Here is a 6,150-nt window from a genome sequence, read left to right on the forward strand (position 1 = left end):
ATATTAATATATTTAATAATATTATAAAATAACATAATGAAAATCAAAAATGAATTCAAAGTAGCATAGTTATGAAGTCTTAAATCAAATCAGGTATTAGATCATTGAACTTATTTTTTTTTTTAACCATCAACACAAAGTTCATACCGAAAATGCCAAATCGGGGGCATTTGGTACGTGTGTGTGACACTTTTTGGTCGAAATGTCAATTGACATTATACCTCGACGTTTAGTATAAACAACCGTCTGGTAAGTTATGAAGTTTAGTCCATAATTTTCAGAATGTGACCAAATTCAAGTTTCCTCTCCGAAACTTTTTTATGTTCACACAATTGTGGAAGGTATACCGATCTGCTCATTTTATGCCCATGCAAATGTTTTGGGTATATAAATATTACATTCCCAAAGGCTACCCCCAAGATAAACCCATGTCAATCCCAAAGGTTACCCCTAAGCTACGCCCATGACATTCCCAAAGGTGGCCATCAAGATACGCCCATGACATTCCCAAAGGTTACCCCAAGATACGCCAATGCCATTCCCAAAAGTTACCCCCAAGATACACCTATGTCGATCCCAAAGATAACCCCCAAGATACGCCCATGACATTCCCAAAGGTGGCCCCCCAAGATACGCACATGACATTCCCAAAGGTTAACCCTAATATACGCTATAGATCGAGTTAAAGCCAGTAACTACATTTGGACTTTTGATAAGAGTTTGAGTTAAAGTAACAACATTAGGTCTTTTGACATAGTTTGAGTTAAAGCCACTAACAATACTAAGTCTTTTGTAACAGATTCAGTTAAACAGGTTACAACATTCAGTCTTCTGATACAGTTTCAGTTAAAGCCAGTAACTACATTGGGTCTTTTGAAACAGTTTCAGTTCAAGATATTAGATACATTGGGTCTTTTGAGCCAATTTTAGTTAGTTTTAGCCAGTTGCCAGACTAAAGTTTGAAATAGAGAAACACAGAGACAAAACGGAGACAGGGTTTCAAACAGTGAAAGTCAGTGACTTCAGAGTGTCTTTGGGCAGGGTGTCAAACAGTGAAAGTCAGTGACTTCAGAGTGTCTTTGGGCAGGGTGTCAAACAGTGAAAGTCAGTGACTTCAGTGTGTCTTTGGGCGGGGTGTCAAACAGTGAAAGTCAGTGACTTCAGAGTGTCTTTGGGCGGGGTGTCAAACAGTGAAAGTCAGTGACTTCAGAGTGTCTTTGGGCAGGGTGTCAAACAGTCAAAGTCAGTGACTTCAGCGTGTCTTTGGGCAGGGTGTCAAACAGTGAAAGTCAGTGACTTTAGAGTGTCTTTGGGCAGGGTGTCAAACAGTGAAAGTCAGTGACTTCAGAGTGTCTTTGGGCAGGGTGTCAAACAGTGAAAGTCATTGACTTCAGAGTGTCTTTGGGCAGAGTGTCAAACAGTGAGTCAGTGACTTCAGAGTGTCTTTGGGAAGGGTGTCAAACAGTGAAAGTCAGTGACTTCAGTGTGTCTTTGGGCAGGGTGTCAAACAGTGAAAGTCAGTGACTTCAGAGTGTCTTTGGGCAGGGTGTCAAACAGTGAAAGTCAGTGACTTCAGAATGTCTTTAGACAGGGTGTCAAACAGTGAAAGTCATTGACTTCAGAGTGTCTTTGGGCAGGGTGTCAAACAGTGAAAGTCAGTGACTTCAGAGTGTCTTTAGGCAGGGTGTCAAACAGTGAAAGTCAGTGACTTCAGAGTGTCTTTGGGCAGGGTGTCAAACAGTGAAAGTCAGTGACTTCAGAGTGTCTTTGGGAAGGGTGTCAAACAGTGAAAGTCAGTGACTTCAGAGTGTCTTTGGGCAGGATGTCAAACAGTGAAAGTCTGTGACTTCAGAGTGTCTTTGGGCAGGGTGTCAAACAGTGAAAGTCAGTGACTTCAGAGTGTCTTTGGGCAGGGTGTCAAACAGTGAAAGTCAGTGACTTCAGAGTGTCTTTGGGCAGGGTGTCAAACAGTGAAAGTCAGTGACTTCAGAGTGTCTTTGGGCAGGGTGTCAAACAGTGAAAGTCAGTGACTTCAGAGTGTCTTTGGGCAGGGTGTCAAACAGTGAAAGTCAGTGACTTCAGAGTGTCTTTGGGCAGGGTGTCAAACAGTGAGTCAGTGACTTCAGAGTGTCTTTGGGAAGGGTGTCAAACAGTGAAAGTCAGTGACTTCAGTGTGTCTTTGGGCAGGGTGTCAAACAGTGAAAGTCAGTGACTTCAGAGTGTCTTTGGGCGGGGTGTCAAACAGTGAAAGTCAGTGACTTCAGAATGTCTTTAGACAGGGTGTCAAACAGTGAAAGTCATTGACTTCAGAGTGTCTTTGGGCAGGGTGTCAAACAGTGAAAGTCAGTGACTTCAGAGTGTCTTTGGGCGGGGTGTCAAACAGTGAAAGTCAGTGACTTCAGAATGTCTTTAGACAGGGTGTCAAACAGTGAAAGTCATTGACTTCAGAGTGTCTTTGGGCAGGGTGTCAAACAGTGAAAGTCAGTGACTTCAGAGTGTCTTTGGGCAGGGTGTCAAACAGTGAAAGTCAGTGACTTCAGAGTGTCTTTGGGAAGGGTGTCAAACAGTGAAAGTCAGTGACTTCAGAGTGTCTTTGGGCGGGGTGTCAAACAGTGAAAGTCTGTGACTTCAGAGTGTCTTTGGGCAGGGTGTCAAACAGTGAAAGTCAGTGACTTCAGAGTGTCTTTGGGCAGGGTGTCAAACAGTGAAAGTCAGTGACTTCAGAGTGTCTTTGGGCAGGGTGTCAAACAGTGAAAGTCAGTGACTTCAGAGTGTCTTTGGGAAGGGTGTCAAACAGTGAAAGTCAGTGACTTCAGAGTGTCTTTGGGCAGGGTGTCAAACAGTGAAAGTCAGTGACTTCAGAGTGTCTTTGGGCAGAGTGTCAAACAGTGAGTCAGTGACTTCAGAGTGTCTTTGGGAAGGGTGTCAAACAGTGAAAGTCAGTGACTTCAGTGTGTCTTTGGGCAGGGTGTCAAACAGTGAAAGTCAGTGACTTCAGAGTGTCTTTGGGCAGGGTGTCAAACAGTGAAAGTCAGTGACTTCAGAATGTCTTTAGACAGGGTGTCAAACAGTGAAAGTCATTGACTTCAGAGTGTCTTTGGGCAGGGTGTCAAACAGTGAAAGTCAGTGACTTCAGAGTGTCTTTGGGTGGGGTGTCAAACAGTGAAAGTCAGTGACTTCAGAATGTCTTTAGACAGGGTGTCAAACAGTGAAAGTCATTGACTTCAGAGTGTCTTTGGGCAGGGTGTCAAACAGTGAAAGTCAGTGACTTCAGAGTGTCTTTAGGCAGGGTGTCAAACAGTGAAAGTCAGTGACTTCAGAGTGTCTTTGGGCAGGGTGTCAAACAGTGAAAGTCAGTGACTTCAGAGTGTCTTTGGGAAGGGTGTCAAACAGTGAAAGTCAGTGACTTCAGAGTGTCTTTGGGCAGGGTGTCAAACAGTGAAAGTCTGTGACTTCAGAGTGTCTTTGGGCAGGGTGTCAAACAGTGAAAGTCAGTGACTTCAGAGTGTCTTTGGGAAGGGTGTCAAACAGTGAAAGTCAGTGACTTCAGAGTGTCTTTGGGAAGGGTGTCAAACAGTGAAAGTCAGTGACTTCAGAGTGTCTTTGGGCAGGGTGTCAAGCAATGAAAGTCAGTGACTTCAGTGTCTTTGGGAAGGGTGTCAAACAGTGAAAGTCAGTGACTTCAGAGTGTCTTTGGGAAGGGTGTCAAACAGTGAAAGTCAGTGACTTCAGAGTGTCTTCGGGCAGGGTGTCAAACAGTGAAAGTCAGTGACTTCAGTGTTTTTGGGCAGGGTGTCAAACAGTGAAAGTCAGTGACTTCAGAGTGTCTTTGGGAAGGGTGTCAAACAGTGAAAGTCAGTGACTTCTGAGTATCTTTGGGCAGAGTGTCAAACAGTGAAAGTCAGTGACTACAGTGTGTCTTCGGGAAGGGTTTTAAACAGTGAATGTCAGTGACTTCTGGGTATCTTCGGACAGGGTGTCAAACAGTGAAAGTCAGTGACTTCAGTGTCTTTGGGAAGGGTGTCAAACAGTGAAAGTCAGTGACTTCAGAGTGTCTTTGGGAAGGGTGTCAACAGTGAAAGTCTGTGACTTCAGAGTGTCTTTGGGCAGGGTGTCAAACAGTGAAAGTCAGTGACTTCAGAGTGTCTTTGGGCAGGGTGTCAAACAGTGAAAGTCAGTGACTTCAGAGTGTCTTTGGGCAGGGTGTCAAACAGTGAAAGTCAGTGACTTCAGAGTGTCTTTGGGCAGGGTGTCAAACAGTGAAAGTCAGTGACTTCAGTGTCTTTGGGAAGGGTGTCAAACAGTGAAAGTCAGTGACTTCAGAGTGTCTTTGGGAAGGGTGTCAAACAGTGAAAGTCAGTGACTTCAGAGTGTCTTTGGGCAGGGTGTCAAACAATGAAAGTCAGTGACTTCAGAGTGTCTTTGGGCAGGGTGTCAAACAGTGAGTCAGTGACTTCAGTGTCTTTGGGCAGGGTGTCAAACAGTGAAAGTCAGTGACTTCAGAGTGTCTTTGGGCAGGGTGTCAAACAGTGAAAGTCAGTGACTTCTGAGTATCTTTGGGCAGGGTGTCAAACAGTGAAAGTCAGTGACTTCAGAGTGTCTTTGGGCAGGGTGTCAAACAGTGAAAGTCAGTGACTTCAGAGTGTCTTTGGGTAGGGTGTCAAACAGTGAGTCAGTGACTTCTGAGTATCTTTGGGCAGGGTGTCAAACAGTGAAAGTCAGTGACTTCAGTGTCTTTGGGCAGGGTGTCAAACAGTGAAAGTCAGTGACTTCAGAGTGTCTTTGGGTAGGGTGTCAAACAGTGAAAGTCAGTGACTACAGTGTGTCTTCGGACAGGGTGTCAAACAGTGAAAGTCAGTGACTTCGTGTCTTTGGGAAGGGTGTCAAACAGTGAAAGTCAGTGACTTCAGAGTGTCTTTGGGAAGGGTGTCAAACAGTGAAAGTCAGTGACTTCAGAGTCTTTTTGGGCAGGGTGTCAAACAGTCAAAGTCAGTGACTTCAGAGTGTCTTCGGGCAGGGTGTCAAACAGTGAAAGTCAGTGACTTTGGGCAGGGTGTCAAACAGTGAAAGTCAGTGACTTCAGAGTGTCTTTGGGCAGGGTGTCAAACAGTGAAAGTCAGTGACTTCTGGGTATCTTTGGGCAGGGTGTCAAACAGTGAAAGTCAGTGACTACAGTGTGTCTTCGGGAAGGGTTTTAAACAGTGAATGTCAGTGACTTCTGATTATCTTCGGACAGGGTGTCAAACAGTGAAAGTCAGTGACTTCAGTGTCTTTGGGCAGGGTGTCAAACAGTGAAAGTCAGTGACTTCAGAGTGTCTTTGGGTAGGGTGTCAAACAGTGAAAGTCAGTGACTTCTGAGTATCTTTGGGCAGGGTGTCAAACAGTGAAAGTCAGTGACTTCAGTGTCTTTGGGCAGGGTGTCAAACAGTGAAAGTCAGTGACTTTAGTGTTTTTGGGTAGGGTGTCAAACAGTGAAAGTCAGTGACTTCAGAGTGTCTTTGGGTAGGGTGTTAAACAGTGAAAGTCAGTGACTTCAGTGTCTTTGGGCAGGGTGTCAAACAGTGAAAGTCGGTGACTTCAGAGTGTCTTTGGGTAGGGTGTCAAACAGTGAAAGTCAGTGACTTCAGAGTGTCTTTGGGTAGGGTGTCAAACAGTGAAAGTCAGTGACTTCTGAGTATCTTTGGGCAGGGTGTCATACAGTGAAAGTCAGTGACTTCAGAGTGTCTTTGGGCAGGGTGTCAAACAGTGAAAGTCAGTGACTTCTGAGTATCTTTGGGCAGGGTGTCAAACAGTGAAAGTCAGTGACTTCAGAGTGTCTTTGGGCAGGGTGTCAAACAGTGAAAGTCAGTGACTTCAGAGTGTCTTTGGGTAGGGTGTCAAACAGTGAAAGTCAGTGACTTCAGAGTGTCTTTGGGTAGGGTGTCAAACAGTGAAAGTCAGTGACTTCAGAGTGTCTTTGGGTAGGGTGTCAAACAGTGAAAGTCAGTGACTTCAGAGTGTCTTTGGGCAGGGTGTCAAACAGTGAAAGTCAGTGACTTCCGAGTATCTTTGGGCAGGGTGTCAAACACTGAAAGTCAGCGACTACAGTGTGTCTTCGGGAAGGGGTTCAAACAGTGAATGCCAGTGCCTAAAGCTTTCTTTTGGCAGCGT

Source organism: Mya arenaria, chromosome 2, assembly GCF_026914265.1.
Source record: "Mya arenaria isolate MELC-2E11 chromosome 2, ASM2691426v1".
Classification (NCBI taxonomy): domain Eukaryota; kingdom Metazoa; phylum Mollusca; class Bivalvia; order Myida; family Myidae; genus Mya; species Mya arenaria.